Consider the following 17,788-nt stretch of genomic DNA (forward strand, 5'->3'; position numbering starts at 1 on the left):
CGAGCATAAAGCGTCGAACGTTGAGGCGAGTGCACCGAGCATAGACGCAACGAGTACCGAGCGTCTGCACCGAGGGTGCATGCACCGAGTGCCGAAGTGTCGAGCACCGAGCGTCGAGCATCGAGTGTTGAGCACCGAAGCATCGAGCTCCGAGCACTGAAGGTGCGTGCGTTGAGTGCAGAAGCGTTGAGCACCGAGCGTCGAGCACCGAGTGTCGAGCCTTGAGCGCTGAAGCCCTAAGCACCAAGCACAATGCACCAGAGCGCTGCACCAAAGCGCGGAGGCGCTGAGTGTCGGAGCGCGAGTATCAATCGTAGAGATGCTAGCACGAGACGCCTAAGCATCAGCTGACCCGCAGAGCGGAGACGCTAGTGCTGGTACGGTGTCTGGTGCTGTGCAATAATTACCTTAGGTGCCTAAGGGAGTATGTGCTTGGTGGTCGTCTTCCTTGAGTAAAAAGGGAATTTTTTTGGATGCTGCAACAACACTATATATAGTGATTGGTGACGGGCACAGTACAGCTACCACGCGGTGGGGGAAAAACCCAAAAACACAACAATAATAATGATAAAATAATTATTAATAATTAAAAACAGGAAAGACGAAGACCACGAAATAAACAAAACGCGATGCAGAAGCAAAGCGTGAAGGAAATATGTAAAAATACAAATCATATAATCCTTAATAAACAATAATAATAATTAATCCAAAGAGTGTAACTGAAATAAACTCGGAGAAGGGGCAATGGGGCGGGCTTACGCGACAGCTTTACTATAAAGCTCAGCCAATCCCTACTGTCTGACAGCAATATCCCATACCTTGATGGTTATTTTTGACTTGAAAGGGAACAAGGGTTATTGACAAACAAAGAGTCTCTAAACATATGAAAGAGTTTCATAATCAGTACATATGTGCTGGGCCCCTACATTTCAGCCGGTTTCCAGGTCGTGGTAGGTATCGGTGTCTTTCCATAATACTCATGGGTCTACATAATGGTTGATTTTAATATTACAATGTACTCTAAAAAACAATTTAAAGTTGTTTTTGAATCTAATAAATGTTAGCACTACATTCTTTGGACTAATATGATTATTTTAAGACCAAATTAGACATAATTAGGAATAAGGGTTATCTTTTTATGTTAAAACTGAATGTATTTTAGTAGTTAACATATAGGATAAACCGTTCCCCATACTGCCATCTGGTGTTTGATTTCTAATATTGCAGCAGTCTCTAAACGGGTTTCAAAATATTGTCTAAAAACCTATTTAAAGTCATTTTAGATGTTAATAAATGTTACCACTACATTCTTTGGGTTAATACGATTATTTTAAGACCATAAATAAGACGTGATTAGGAATAAGGATAATCTTTTTCTGTTAAAACTGTATATATGCTGTAGGACCCATTTAGTCTTGAATAGCAAAAAGATGTAATATTATAGGCTATTACATAGTAAAATGAATACAAAGATGTAATATTATAGGCTATTAAATAAAAAGAAGAAAGAGAAAGAAGTGTGTGTGTGTGTGTGTATTTCTCTTTTGACCATGTTTGAGTCTCTCAATAACAATAATCTGGGTTATTGACAAACAGAGAGTCCCTAAACATATGAAAGAGTTTCAACATCAGTATATTATACACATATTTCACTGAAGATTAACCAGTGATGGTATGAGGAAAATGTGCTGGGCCCCTACATGTTTCCTGTTCAATTATAGTCTATAATTGTAGACAGTGTTCAAGAGTTTGTTACAAATATTTTAGTTCAGATGTAAGCAGCGACAAACTATAGATGCTTATCATTGAATTGACGTCAAAAATTGTTTTACAATCACAAATAGTCAGACAATATGTAAAAAAATATGTTTTTAGTACAGTATTTCAGATTTTACTGGGGAATAGGCAGCTACAAATGTGATATGGTTGTCTTTTTATGATACACTTTATATAATCTAACTTAACATGATATTGCCTGTATGTTATAATGTTCAAGATTTTACTGTATTTAACTGAGTATTTGCATTATTTTAACATAATCATTTTAAACCTTGAAACAAAATGACATACAAAAAATACCTGAAAATCAAACACCTTTGTGGTATATTTCATACATGTGGATAGAAAAATAATTCTCTACAGAAGTTATTTGGGCCTCATTTATTTTGGAATTGTTTATTTTCTGTGAGATTAAGATTTCTTGATGTCAAATTATAATAGATATGTTATAAAAGAAGAAAGATTAAACCAAGCATACATTACCTTGTAGAATGACTGGGCATTTACAAACAGTATGAATGAGAACAACAAAGCATATTGCATAAAGAGGATACAAAATACCCTTTACAAAGGGAATCATTTCAACGTTAACCATGGTATGTATAAAGAAAATCAGCATATCTCTAAACTAGCTGTTTTAAAACAGAAAGCTTCCTGTTAAACGTAACACCACAATCAGCATATCTCTAAAATAGCTGTTTCACATTCTTACAGAATACAACCCCAAAGAATAATATATTTAGAAGCCAGGCGACAAGCATACAGAGAAGCAGTACCCATATACACGTGCACTTTATTTTAGGGTTAATAGATTCCTTGTATCGGCTCTTCTGTTTATGTTTGACACGTCTGTGGCGTCGGGTCAGGCATCATCAAAACAAGACCAGAACAGTTGAATAGGGGTGCCGACACCACTTTGAACTATTGAGGACGTTTCCTGTCTTTGTAAAGCAGGTTCATAAAACACCATTGCTTAATTTACATGTTAAGATCTCGAACAAACCCCCAAGCTGTTTTTGACCCATGACAACGAAGTTACTTTTTATTTTTTTTGAACCCTCCACGCACACCCTAGGTATCTCCACTTGGTCGTTCAGTAACGGGGGTGTACACTTTCAATCGGAGGACTCTTTGAAACGCCATAGGTAATTTAATTATTATTATTTATTTATTTAGCAGACGCTTTTATCTAAGGCGACTTACAGAGACTAGGGTGTGTGAACTATGCATCAGCTGCAGAGTCACTTACAACTACATCTCACCCAAAAGACGGAACACAAGGAGGTTAAGTGACTTGCTCAGGGTTACATATGAGTCAGTGGCTGAGGTGGGATTTGAACCAGGGACCTCCTGGTTACAAGCCTGTTTCTTTAACCACTGGACCACACAGCCTCCTGTGTTGTGTTTTCTTTATTTTTTGTTTTCAGTTGATGTTCATTTGTTTTTAAAAGGTGATCTTTCAGTATAGTTTAGTGTAGGTTACTTGTATTCATTCTTTCTTTCTTTATTTTAATTAAGTCAATCTATCCTATCTGTGTTTTGGGGCTGCTTTGCTGCGCCTGGCACAGGGTGCCTTGAATCTGTGCAGGGCACAATGAAATCTCAAGACTATCAAGGCATTCTGGAGCGAAACGTACTGCCCAGTGTCAGAAAGCTCTGTCTCAGTGGCAGGTCATGGGTCCTCCAACAGGATAATGACCCAAAACACACAGCTAAAAGCACCCAAGAATGGATAAGAACAAAACATTGGACTATTCTGAAGTGGCCTTCTATGAGTCCTGATCTGAATCCTATCGAACATCTATGGAAAGAGCTGAAACTTGCAGTCTGGAGAAGGCACCCATCAAACCTGAGACAGCTGGAGCAGTTTGCTGAGGAAGAGTGGGCCAAACTACCTGTTAACAGGTGCAGAAGTCTCATTGAGAGCTACAGAAAACGTTTGATTGCAGTGATTGCCTCTAAAGGTTGTGCAACAAAATATTAGGTTAGCGGTCCCATCATTTTTGTCCATGCCATTTTCATTTGTTTTATTATTTACAATATTATGTTGAATAAAAAATCAAAAGCAAAGTCTGATTTCTATTAAATATGGAATAAACAATGGTGGATGCCAATTACTTTTGTCAGTTTCAAGTTATTTCAGAGAAAATTGTGCATTCTTCGTTTTTTGTGGAGGGGTACCAACAAATTTGAGCACATCTGTATTTTATACTAAATTCACTGGTTGCCTACAAGGGCTTGAGATATTAAGAATGAGACAAGATGAGAGGATTTCTCTGGTTGCTTAGGAGGGTTGAGAGATTTGAGAGTTTAAGAGCGAGACGAATTTGAGAGGGATGGTGAGATTGAGGGATGGAGTTTGGGAATGGTGCCTAGTAACATTGAGGTTAGATACTGATAGCAGGACGAGGTAGGGTGGACGAAGAGTTTTCCCTTCTCGTCGGGTCAGGCAGCATCCTCTGGCTGCTGGGCGACGTAGAGAGGGAGACACGAGAAGAGCAAAGGATTAGATATAAACACTTTCTGCCGGGTCAGGCAGCATCCTCCGACTGCTGGGTGACGTAAAAGTGAGAGAGAGAGAGCAAAGTTTAGACACATAACATACAACAAATCTGACTCTCGCTCCCGACGGGTCAGGCAGCATCCTCTGGCTGCTGGGCGTTTAGTAGAGCAAGAGACAGGAAGGGGACGACCAGGACAAAAGGACAGATCCTTCGCAACTCAGTGCAGCATCCTCAGGCAGCTAAGCTGGCAGTTGGGCGACGTGGAGAGCTTAGGAAAAGTGTCTCGGGTCCGTTTAGGAGAGACGAAAACAGAGAACCACCCCCCCCCCCCCAGGTGGAGGCACGGCCTACTGCATGAGGGGACTGAAATGGTTCTGGACCTGAAATGAAAGAGAGGAGATGGGACAGCAAGGTTGAGGCCTGGAAGGCTTAGCGCATAAGCAGCAGAAGAATAGGATGTGGCCGGGGTCCCCTCTGGCCGGCAAGGAACAGCCGGGCGGCAGTGGTTGAGATGAGAGGCCGACCCGGACAGCCGGGGGAGTGAGACTCACTTCCCCCCCAAAAGAGGACCCCCGGCTCCCCGCAAGAACCGCACCATGGGATAGAAAAGAGATCGCAGAGCCGCACACATAGACAAAAGCTAGAAGAAAAGAGAAGAGACAAGACAAGAGATGTTAGTAGACAACCTATGCCTATAAGCCGTCCGCACTGTGGAGAGGAACCCCCCCCCCCTTGCAGGGAGGAAACCTCTGGTGGGCCTGGCGGAGAGGGCGCCCCCCACTCCGGGCAAGCTAACGAGTGCTTAGTGAGCTGTGGCGATGTCTGCAGAGGATGATCGTGACAAGAGGGTGCATAAATGGGATGAGAACCAGTGTCTCGTAACTATAGATCTGGAGCTGTTGATGAAGAGGGGTCCGACGGAAGACACGGAATCCTTGGCTTAATTGGACCGTTTTTGAAGATCAGGCACAGGGTTTCCATGATGATGTTGTTGAATAGGTTGAAGCATCCTTGCCGGAGAGCAGTGATGAGACAAAGGAGAAGGTCTGTAGAGATTGGTTAACTTGATGGAGAGGAGTGGAGCAGGCTTTTCTCCATGCCTCTGAGCGTTCTCTCTAGAGATCCGCCATCTCTAGAACGGACGAGAGGAGATAGATTGAAGGCGAAATTGATACTGAATGCCCGCTAGGTAGCATCTAAATAGAGGAGGGGGCCTACATAGAGACAGCCTGAGGTGAGTGATGAAGGCGAGGAGGTGCTGTCGGTTGTAAGAGGTATGAGAGATCCGTTTTTTGCTCGCAAAAGTGAGTAAATGAAGACTAGGCAGTCGAGTAGGAGGAACGGGTAGATGGGGCGAGAGCGTTCTCCATGAATCCACGTGCTGATTGAAGGAGGCTGGAGAGAGAGTTATTCAGTTGAATATTGTTTTGCTGAAGGGTGGTACGAGACGAGTGTTGGGGTCTGCTTCTGGGACCAGGTTGCGGAACTTCTGGATCTTGATGTAACTGTCTGTTTTTGAAGTCCTGATGAATAGGAGGAAGTTATTTCCGGGGACTTGAGCGAGGTCAAAGTGGAGATTCCGATGAGATTGGCTGTCTTGATGGAGAGGAGGAGGATCCCTCCGGGATTGAAAGGCGGGGGGGGGGGGAACTGAGGAGGAACTGGTGCTGGATACCTGAGAGATAATTCCTGATGGAGGAAGAGGCCAGGTTAAGGGATAGCCTGAGGTCTGTCATAAAGGCAAGGAGGTGCTGAAGGTTATAGGTGGTGAGAGAGATACGAATCTGGGCACAGAATGTGGTGAAGGAAGACTAGGCAGTAGAATAAGAAGAGCGAGTGGAAGGGGCGAAGGCAATTCTCCCTGAAGCTGCAGGCCAGCTGGGGGAGGCTGGAGAGTGGGGAGTTTAGTGGAACACCAGCTAATTGAAAGGAGCAACTTGCCACGGGTTGGGGTCTGCTTCTGGGACCGGGCTGTGAAACTTGCGGACCACCTCCACCATGTTTAACACTGGGCATGGTTAACTTTTTTTTTTTTTACTGCAAGGTGTAGTATTCTGTAGTAAAATTACTACAGCTGGCCAAAGTCCAGTATCTGGGAGCACAGAATGGTTCACAAGTCTATCCATTGTATTCCTCTTGATGTCCTGGTAACTGTTGCTTTTTTTTTTTAAACCTGTAAATCAACTGGTGTTGTCATGGTAAGTTCACAGGGTACACTCTGTTCCTTCAGGAGTCCTGCAGAGGAAGTGCTTCACAAGACATAGTACTTCCATGTTCAGGTCATTGAATAGACAGAGCAGCTTTTTCTGAGGGTAGAGATTAAAGAGTGAAGGATGTCTATTGATATAGGGAGCCAGGAGGGAGCAGCAGGGGGGAGGGACTCTTGAGGATCTCTCTGAGTGTCAGCAAACTGATGGGATGGATAGGAGTGTTGGAGAAGGGACGGAGATGAGGCGGCAGAAATTCCAGAGATGTAGGCTTTAACGGTAGTGGCGGCTAAGTGAAGAGAATCCCTTGCATGGGCGATGGAGGCTAGAATCCGAGTTCATTAAATCGCAATGGGATGTATTTTGTTTTGAGTGCCGAAAGTTGTAAATGTTTACCATCCAGTGGTAAATGAAGATTTGGTCGCTGGGACTAAGAGTGTGGCCATGTAGTGATGAGCAGATTGCAGAAGGTTGGAGAGTGTTGTATTTAGTTGAACGGCAGATGTTGGTGTTGCAGAGTTTGATGAGGGCTGAGGTGGCAGCTGGACCTGAACAAATATATGAAATCGACTGCCGAGTTGTTTCTAAAAACGAAGGCAGAGAGATGAGATGCCGACCATCCTGTGTTAATATGGGATTGATTTGGAATGGAAAAGGTGAACTCATAAATCAGAGATTTGGGTTTCACAACTCCAATCATTCTCCAAATAGTGGAACTCCTTAATTCATAAATCAAACAGATTTCCAGTTTAGTACCATGTATTAAAGCTTGTAGTATCTGAGAGGATATGACTAAATTGCTGAGGATGTCAACGCGTCGTATATATTATATATATTTTTTTAAATCCAGGTATTGGAGGAAAGCTGGAGCGTTGGAAGCTCTGGAGGAGAGCAGTTGCAGACTTAAACAGTAAACTAAAGCAACTTTTGCATGCTGCAATAGTGAGCAGATCTGAAGAGGGAGCCGAGATTTGCTGTAATGATGAAAACGCAGACCGAGTTGAGAATGTCACTGTGCTTTGAACGGCGCAGACTGGGCAGGTAGGAAAATAGCTGATACTATCTTGCGAGCGCTGAGCAGAGAAATGGCCTGCAGTGAAAGGAGCGAACAACAAAAAACAAACACAGACAAGGAAGCGGAAAATGTGCTGGGTTAAAGTAGAAAAAGAGAGAGGGGCAGCCAATAACATACGTGGAGCAGCGCTGGCCATGCCCTAATAATTGACGAGGCGTTTGTGTGATTGGCTGGAAATACTAAATGAGGCTGAACTGGGATCAGCTTCCACCCAGAAGAGATCGGCGGATGCTACCGGGCAGGACGCCACGGAGGGAAGGTAAGACAGGCTAAAGAAAAGGATATAGGATAAGAAAAAAAGCAGTGCAAAGCGGGAGAGAGCTCCCTACGTCATCCCCCGAATTACGCCTAAAGGCTAACATAAAATATCAAATTTATGGTCATTTCTAACTCCCGGGACAGATTTTCTCTCTTATTTTGCTCAAAAACTCTTACATACTTTTGTCAACAAACCTTACATTTCTGCAAATGGCATGTAGGTCTGTGGTTACTGTAATCCACGTCTGTACTTAGCAGGGGTTAGGCCCCAGGGGAGCCCTGTGGCATGCCTGGCTTCATTCATTGCGCGAGGCAAGCTCCCATATTTATCTCTCTACGAAGGCTGCCCGTTTGAGAAGCCCACCCCTCCCTCCGAAAAACACCTTTTGTACACAGAATATTTTACAAATATATTAGTAAAACAATAAAGATGTTTTTTTATTAGAAAACTTAATTTTTCTTTTCTGTTTTTGGCCGGGTTATTTTTAATACTATTTTTAGTACTTCAAAGTGCAAGTTTGGAGAAAGAAAAACAGGAAACACAGCAACTGTATATGCTTTGCTGTTGTGCAAAATCAAATACAGTAGACCTGATTACTGTAAAATAAATTAGAAGGAAGTAATAAAATGGACTAGGTTCACACCTCTATCTTATAGGCCTTCTTCAATTTAGGCCGCTAAGATTTCATTTTACTAAAGACCCTTTATTTTTTTATTTATTAAGACGTGAGTAGATAGTAGATAGTATATTTGCTAAAAACAATCGCTATACTATATTTTTATAAATTAGTAAATGATTACTATAAGCAAGTTTTTTCATTTTAAAATTCTGCACGTCAAACGTTTTTTGAAAGTACTATCATGGCCAGTCTTCTGTGTTGAAACTCAACAAGCAAAATAAAATATCGGATAGTAAACAATTCGTGCACGTAACAAAATTTCCCTCTTGCAAAAGTTATGAAATCATCCATCTGGTGATATTTTAGAAGAGGTCGTTACAGAGCATGCAGGATTCAGGTAACACCGCTAGGGTGGGAATACATTGGGCCACCCTCGAGTATCACCGTTCCTCTTAATCACTTTTTCATGATTAAAATACATGTTGTTTTATATACATGTAATAGATGATGCTTGCAAACTCTATGCAGTAAGCTTGTATTGCAGGAGCACATCGGGGCAAAGTACAGAACTACATCTAACTTACTTGGTCAAAACAGATTTAACAGGGGGCAGTTCCATGAACGTTATCCTTCACGTTCATTTTTCTTTCACCATTTCATTTAATGCTGATGAGTTTATCAAATGTATTAATAAAGTATCACCAGTACAGAACAGAAATAGTTCACTATGATTATGAATAGTAAATTCAGAGAAGCTCTGAAAATTTTCATAGCCAGTACATAATATAACTCTTTATTTAACATTATTTATAGCATTATCATGTTTCTCAACGGCTATTCTGCACACCATACAGTAACATAGCTGTTATAAAACAGAAAGCTTACTGTTAAAAGTAACACCACTTATTTATTTATTTTTAATTCATCCAAATATTAGTCGACTACTGTGTATTTCTTTAAATAGTAATTTTAAGTATTAATATTTTTGAAGATGCATGACAGCTTTTTTTATTTAAAAATAAGGTACAAGAAATTACATTTCAGTAATTATTTTTATTTCTGTTGTAATCTGTGCTTCATCTGTTTTAACCATTTTTTATTGTACACTTATTTACAGTGTAATTCCGTTCTTATAGGTTACAAAGCACCCCTGTTAACACCATCACTATCCCCTCCTTCATAAACTTTATATTAACAGGCGAAACACACACACACGCAGCAATCACTACCCCCAAACTTCATCACCAGAAACGGCGTCATAAAAATAAAACTACCCAATTTGTAATTACATTTATGTATTTAATTAAAATGCTGGGGCTTTCAAAGTAGTTTAAACTTGTTTAGACTTGTTTATTTTGTCTCTGTACCACAGACGTAACAACACAATGAGAATATTAGCATACAAACACTTGGTGGTAAGGGGGTGTAAGGACAGTATGACTGGATTGATGCAAACAATAGATACGTTTAATACATTTCTAAGCACAAGCTCCCTGGAAAAGTTGTCCCATTGGTTTTCTGTAATTAAATAAAACATAAAATTATCTCCCTGGAAAAAGCAGTCGCGCTCTGTTCAGCAAATGTATGCTTTGTCGCCTGGCTTCTAAATATGTTATTCTTTGGGGTTGTATTCTGTAAGAATGTGAAACAGCTAGTTTAGAGATATGCTGATTGTGGTGTTACGTTTAACAGGAAGCTTTCTGTTTTAAAACAGCTAGTTTAGAGATATGCTGATTTTCTTTATACATACCATGGTTAACGTTGAAATGATTCCCTTTATAAAGGGTATTTTGTATCCTCTTTATGCAATATGCTTTGTTGTTCTCATTCATACTGTTTGTAAATGCCCAGTCATTCTACAGGGTAATGTATGCTTGGTTTAATCTTTCTTCTTTTATAACATATCTATTATAATTTGACAGCAAGAAATCTTAATCTGACAGAAAATAAACAATTCCAAAATAAATGAGGCCCAAATAACTTCTGTAGAGAATTATTTTTCTATCCACATGTATGAAATATACCACAAAGGTGTTTGATAAGATTTTCAGGTATTTTTAGTATTTTGTTTCAAGATCTAAAATGATTATGTTAAAATAATGCAAATACTTAGTTAAATACAGTAAAATCTTGAACATTATAACATACAGGCAATATCATGTTAAGTTAGATCATATAAAGTGTATCATAAAAAGACAACCATTATCAATTTCATCGCTTTGTAAGTGTTTTCATCTTAACTAACATAATTGTAATTATATTATTAAAGAATTGAATTTACACACAAACAAACAGCAGACATTGACAGATTTTTTTGGTTTTAGACTTTAGTTTGAAAATAATTAGAGAACCTGTATGCAGTAGATAGAAAGATCCCATATTCGAATATCAGCCAACAGCATTGTGGAAACAGTACATGCATTACCCTTGATTGAATTGAATGCCTTTATTGTCACTATACACATGTACAATGAGATTAAAAACCACTCCTATTTTCAGTGCCAACATGTACATAAGATAAATAAGATAAATAAAATAAAATAAATAAATATAACAACATAAAATAAAATAAGTAGTGCCCAGGGGGGGAAGTGAGGGGGGCTGTAAAGTGCACAGTTCTGAGACGCTATATACCTATACTGTGAAGTCAATGCATGTGTAAGTTTAAAGTGGTTATGACTTTTGGGAAAAAACTGTTCTTGAATCTGTTAGTCCTTGTTCTGATGCACCTGTAACGTCTCCCTGAGGGCAACAGGTTAAACAGATCAGAACCAGGATGGGAGCTGTCCTTAACCCTTTGCGGTCCATTTATTAATCGTGCGTCAGGCACGCCAGGTCTAATTTATTTTCACACGCGCAGTTAATTTTATACGCGCTGTTTAAAAGTATTTTTTTTCACAGTCAAACGGGTTTAAATGGCCCTGCATATCAACAAAGCACACACTAGGCATCTCCAGCCCCGCCCCAGCCTTTTGTTTGCTATAGCTTTCAGCTATGTAAGAAATAAATAATAATAATAATAATAATAGTCGTACATACCGATCGATCATCTCCAGATCACTCGTTTTATCACCAAACTCCTCAATAATGCGATCCAAGTCATTATTTTATTACTATAACATCTGAAAAAAGCTCTGCAAATGTCCATGATAGTCTCAGTGCGCTGACGCACTTAGCCAGCTTGTTTACTATGGACGCCCATTATCTGATACCTGATACCATGTATGACTATTCATGAAATACGCCTTTTTTTTTTTTTCCCGACTTGTCTCGGCTCCTGTCGCTACCACTCGGCAATTGAATGGTTTTCTTGGCTTTTTCCGGAGAAAAAACGACTAAACACCCGTTTATTGCGTTGCTATAATGATGTCGGACCCAGTCCGACAAAGGACCTGTGAGGAATAATTGCAATGTCGGACCCAGTCCGACAATGGACCGCAAAGGGTTAATGATGGTTTTTCCTCTGCTGAGGCAGCGGGAGATGTAAATATCCATCAGGGAGGGGAGAGGGCAGCCAATGATCTTCTGTGCTGCTCTTATTACTCTCTGAAGCCTCTCCCTGTCTGCCACAGTGCAGCTGTCGTCCCATACCGTGATACAGTATGTCAACAGGCTCTCAACGGACAAGCGGTAGAAGGTCAGCAGCAGATTGGAATCCAGGTTGTACTTCCTGAGGACCCTCAGGAAGTGTAGCCGCTGTTGAGCCTTCTTGATAATCGCTGTGATGTTGTCTGTCCAGGAGATGTCAGCGGAGATAAGGACGCCAAGAAACCAGAAGGTGTGGACCCTCTCCACACACTCACCATTGATGAAAAGGGGGGCTAGGTCGATGTTATTCTTCCTGAAGTCTACAATGATCTCCTTGGTTTTCTTAGTGTTTAGAGCCAAGTTATTCTCTGAACACCAGGCTGCCAAGTTCAGGACCTCCTCTCTGTAAGCTACCTCATCTCCCTTTGAGATGAGTCCGACCACTGTGGTGTCGTCAGCAAACTTGACGATAAGGTTGTTATTGTGGGCCGGACTACAGTCGTGGGTGTAGAGACAGTACAGGAGGGGGCTCAACACACAGCCCTGTGGGGAGCCGGTGCTCAGCGTGTGAGTGGAGGAGAGGTAGGGTCCGAGTCTCACCGTCTGGGGCCGGTTAGTGAGAAAATCCTTTATCCAAGCACATGTGAGGGGGGGAAGGCCAAGAGTGACCAATTTGGTGATAAGAATATCCGGAATAATTGTGTTAAAAGCCAAGCTATAATCCACAAAAAGCATCCGGACGTAGCTCTGTTGCTGCTCTAGATGGCTCAGCGCAGAGTGGAGAGCTACGGCGATGGCATCCTCTGTGGATCTGTTTGCGCGATATGCAAACTGATAGGGGTCGAAGTCTGGGGGGAGATAATCCTTGATGTGCCGAAGAACCAATCTCTCAAAGCACTTCATGATAACCGGAGTGAGGGCCACAGGACGATAATCATTTAGGCTGGTGGTGGGAGACTTCTTCGGCACTGGGATGATTATGGCTGATTTTAGGCAGGACGGGATGACTGCTTGGGCCAGGGAGAGGTTGAAGATTCTGGTAAAGATGTGGGCGAGCTGGTGGGCACACGCTCTGAGCACCTTACCAGGTACTCCGTCTGGGCCGGCAGCCTTCTTGGGGTTCACTGCCAGGAGCATCCGTCTGACATCGTGCTCCCTCACAGAGAGTAGAGTGGTGCAGGAACCAGAAGGGGATGAGGACAGGGCTGGACTGGTGCAAGAGCCAGATGGGGGTGGAGGCAAGGTACTTTACTTAGATTGCTCCAGTAAAAACCCAACTGTATAAATGGGTAATTGTATGTAAAAATAATGTGATATCTTGTAGCAATTGGAAGTCGCCCTGGATAAGGGCGTCTGCTAAGAAATGAATAATAATAAAAAAATAATTACACAGTCAACAGCCCACCTCAAGTCTACCTCCCCGAAACAAGAACAGGCTCAATAGACTTTTCACAATTAGATAAGGTTCTTTTTCAGTGTAATAGTATAGAATATTACATATTGTAAAATAGCGGGTTATGAGAAACAGCAGGGAGGGGGTTAAAACCTCCCTGCGAGAGAATGTACTTTTGTTTAGTGTTTTGTTGGACGGCTGTTGCATGTAACAGCGCACGAATTAGTGCGTAGGTGTTCTCCATCTTGTTACGTTCTTGTGGGTCCGACTGAAGTGTGTTTTCGGTCGTTAGGATCCCACCGCTGCCACCAAATGTAAAACGATTGACCCACTCGGGTTCGCTGCCCCTTTAAGAATACGACCCAGACACGAGAAATGGAGTTTTTAAAGCGCTGACGCGCTATATTTTTAATAAACACAAAAAGTAAACAAAACAAAGTACACAAAACAAACACCTAGCTCTTCTGAGCATTAACTACACACGCAGGAACCTAACTATCACAGGACGGCTAAGCCGTTTCCCTGTTCCACCAAAACTCAACCACACAGGTTTGCACTGTACCTTTTCCTCGGGACTGCCAGGAAGCAGAGCACTCCTTTCTGCCTCCTTCCATTCAGCAGCCTCGAGCAGACTGCTTGCTCTCCTTTTAAACTCCGCACCTGGGCCTAATTTCCAATAGCGCCCAGGTGCGGATGATAATTAACAATAAAACAATTAAACAAATTAAATGAAACAATAAAGCAAAACACCAAACAAAAGTACATTCTCTCGCAGGGAGGTTTTAACCCCCTCCCTGCTGTTTCTCATAACCCGCTATTTTACAATATTTATTAAGAAGCCTTTATGTATTCTTCTGAAGGATAGTAGTTAAAGCAATTATTTAAGAAGAATCTCTTACAAAGTAAAAAAAACAGTTTTTTTATCCTTTCTTTTCCATGGCCGCTTCTCTCCTCTTGGCCAAAAGACAGATTCTTTTCACCATGTTCCCCATAACCCCGCTGCTTGGTCAAAAAAAGACTCTCTTCCTTTCTTTCTCTATAATTTCTTACTAGTCCTGAGAAACCCCCCATCATTTAACCACAAAATATATTCAGTTTTAACAGAAAAAGAGAACCCTTACTTCTAATTACATCTCATGTGGTTTTATAATAATCCTATTAATCCAAAGAATGTAGTGCTAACATTTTCTAGCTTCTTCAAATAACTATAAAGAGTTTTTTAGAGTGCGCTGTAATATTAATAGCTGAACCAGGGGCCGGTTGTACTAAAGGGATCCAATCCCGGATCTGGGCTCAGATGTTGATCTTGATCCTAGTTGTGTTGTACTAAATGGATCAGTACTCAATCTGAGCTCAAACCTGATCTTGCTTTTGAGCAGGATCAGAACTTGATCCCACTTTTGAAAAATTGAGGAACTAAACATAGATTGAAACAGAGATGATTTAACGTTTTAGAAAACATTAAGCAACAAGGCATTTAAAAGTAGCTGTAACAGTGTAGTATTAAGGTAATATCAATTAAAAACAAAACAAAAAACTTTGTACAATACTAGTTTAGTTGTGTTTAGCTATATCTGACTGTGATGAGTCAAAGGGGTCTCGGTCTGTAATTCAGCCGACACAAGAAGGCAGCAAACCAACTCGGGACTTCCCTTACCAAGGTCTCGTGACCATGACGAAAGTCATCTTTTTGAAGGGCATCTCCTTGGTGAGGGGCGGAAGTGTGAGTATGTAAATTCCGGCCACTGGAGTCAAGTGAGTTGTAAGGACACTTGTCAGTTTGGGATTGGTGTTCCACTAACTACAAGGGCGGGGCTTTGCATACTAAAGGGAACGTGCTACTGTGTTCTGCATTGGTCCTAAAAAGCATAGGCGGGGTGAATAGGATGGAGGGAGAGACGAAGCATTGGCTTGTTTTGTTTTCATTTTGTTATCACGGGGCGGAATACACATTAACGTTTTCTTTTCTGTTTTATCCCTTTTTATGTCCAGGGATATTGTGAAGAGGACTAAGGGGTTTCCAAACCCTTCTTTTTATCATTATTCCAGCACCCCCTCCCTCACGCCATTCTTTTTTCGTTTTGTTTTATTTTATTGTGTAACAAATAATATTAATAAAACAAATTTTATTTTGTTGCACGTAAATTACTGTCTGGACGTTCCATTATTACTCACACGCCTCAAATGTGGTGTCATTGTGGGAAATGGATCCAGCTACAGTCTTGGCAATGTTTAGGGAGCAGGAGGAGAAGCGAGAGGAGAGAGAAACACTGCGCCAGGAACAGCTCGCCCAGTTCTTTGGACAGCTGGTGGAGAAGCTCTCAACACCTCCATCAATATCGGAGACAGCAGTTGCCTGGATGTTTGCAGCACAACCTAAGTTGCAGAAGAAACTCCGGAAGATGATCCCGAGGCTTTCCTAGTCACCTTTGAGAGAGTGGCGGAAGCAGCAGGGTGGCCTAAGGAACATTGGGCCATGAAATTGGCACCTTGCTTGACAGGGGAGGCCCAGGCGGCTTACAGAGCGTTGATGGCCGCAGAGGCAACAAACTATGACAAAGTGAAGGAAGCCATTCACTCACGCCTCGGGATCACGGAGAAAACATACTGGTGCCACTTTCGGGAATACCAGCTGTCCAAGGGGATGCGGCCCCAGGTTGCGGGACAGTATCTTATGGATCAGTGCACCCGGTGGCTGCAGCCGGAGAACATACACCCCAAGAACTGGTGCAGAAGATTGTAATAGAGCAGTTTGCGTCTATACTACCACCAGGAAATCGGAAGTGGATTAAAAGGAATTGACCTACCACTCTCGAGGATGCCATCATCCTGGCGGAGGCATATGAAGACGCGAACGAAGGCGCCGTCTCAGACCCCACTCCTGCCCCTAAACTAACTCGGACCAACCAGCCAATGAAGCCCAGAGGGGGTAACCAGACCTTCAGACCATGGAGGCCGAGGTTAGCCCCATCTCGGGCGAGAGAAAAATCCCCTAACCTGCCGGTTATTGACTCGCAGGACAGACAGACTCCGTTGGTGCCTCCTACCCCAGTGTGCTATCGATGTAATGAGCCTGGACATATTGCCCGGAATTGTCCAATAATGGAGGTGGACATGGCGAAAAGATCCTGGTCAGCAGTAACAGGTAAGAACACTGGGGAATGTCGGGAGGGCCCTTATCAATTAAGAGTACAGGTTGGGGATTTATGCATTTGCGGACTCTGGGTGTGCACAAACATTGATTTGACAATCTCTCTTGGATGGGGTATCCTGGGAGCCACAGGGTGAAGTGGCTATCTTCTGTATCCATGGAGAAACTCGGGTTTATCCCACCACTAAAGTTAGACTCACTGTAGGTGATTATTCAGCTTACGTTAAAGTGGCTGTAGCGCAATGTTTACCATACCCTGTTCTCCTGGGAAGAGACTGGCCGTTTTTTTATCGTATTTTAGGTCAGGAAGTGGTCTTAGTTTCTATCAGGGGACAATCTAAGCAAAGGGAGAAAACAATTGGCTAGATTTTCCCATTGCAATCCGACCTGTTTAACCCTAAAATCCGCCCAAGAAAAACAAAAAGAGAGCGTCGGGTGGAGAAATATGAGGGAACTCTAAAGACGACAAAGGGAGGGGTCTGACTCAAAGGTAAACCAATCTCTTAAACGGTAGGGTAAGGGAGTAGGTGTTCAGTGTAACCGGGGCTGCGAGGTTACTGATGTGGAAGGTCACATAATAAAAGACACTCCTCTCTGTGTATCTAACCATTGTGACCGAGATATTGACCTGGGATATGAACAACAAAATTATCCCACGTTACAATATGCTTGGAAACAGGTTAGATAATAACCCGGGCTCCCGGGACGGGACAGCTTGTAAAACAGTTATTGGTTCCTGGACCTTTTCAGTCGGAAGTCATGAGATTGGTGAATGATATCCCATTTTCAGGTCATTTAGGAACTGAAAAGACCCAGGAACGAATTCTGGCCCGGTTTTATTGGCCAGGGGTTTATGGTCTTGTGCGGAAGTATGTATCTGAGTGTCCTGAATGTCAATTAGCTGCCCCTAAGTCAGTTCGCCCCACACCTCTGGTTCCACTGCCAATTATTGGGGTACCATTTGAAAGGATTGGTGTAGATTTGATAGGCCCTCTGGAGGGAACAGAGTCAGGATATCGGTATATTTTGGTACTACGCAACACGATATCCAGAAGCTGTTCCCTTACGCTCTATGAATGCAGAAATTGTAGCAAATGAATTGGTAAAAATATTCTCTAGGGTAGGAATCCCGAAAGAAATTCTCACTGATCAGGGCACTAATTTTATGTCTGGCTGTATTCAGCAACTATACAAATTATTGAAAATCTGTTCAATTAGAGCCTCAGTTTTTCATCCTCAAAAGGATGGGCTTGTTGAACGATTTAATCAGACT

This window comes from Acipenser ruthenus, chromosome 14, assembly GCF_902713425.1.
Source record: "Acipenser ruthenus chromosome 14, fAciRut3.2 maternal haplotype, whole genome shotgun sequence".
NCBI classification, from domain to species: domain Eukaryota; kingdom Metazoa; phylum Chordata; class Actinopteri; order Acipenseriformes; family Acipenseridae; genus Acipenser; species Acipenser ruthenus.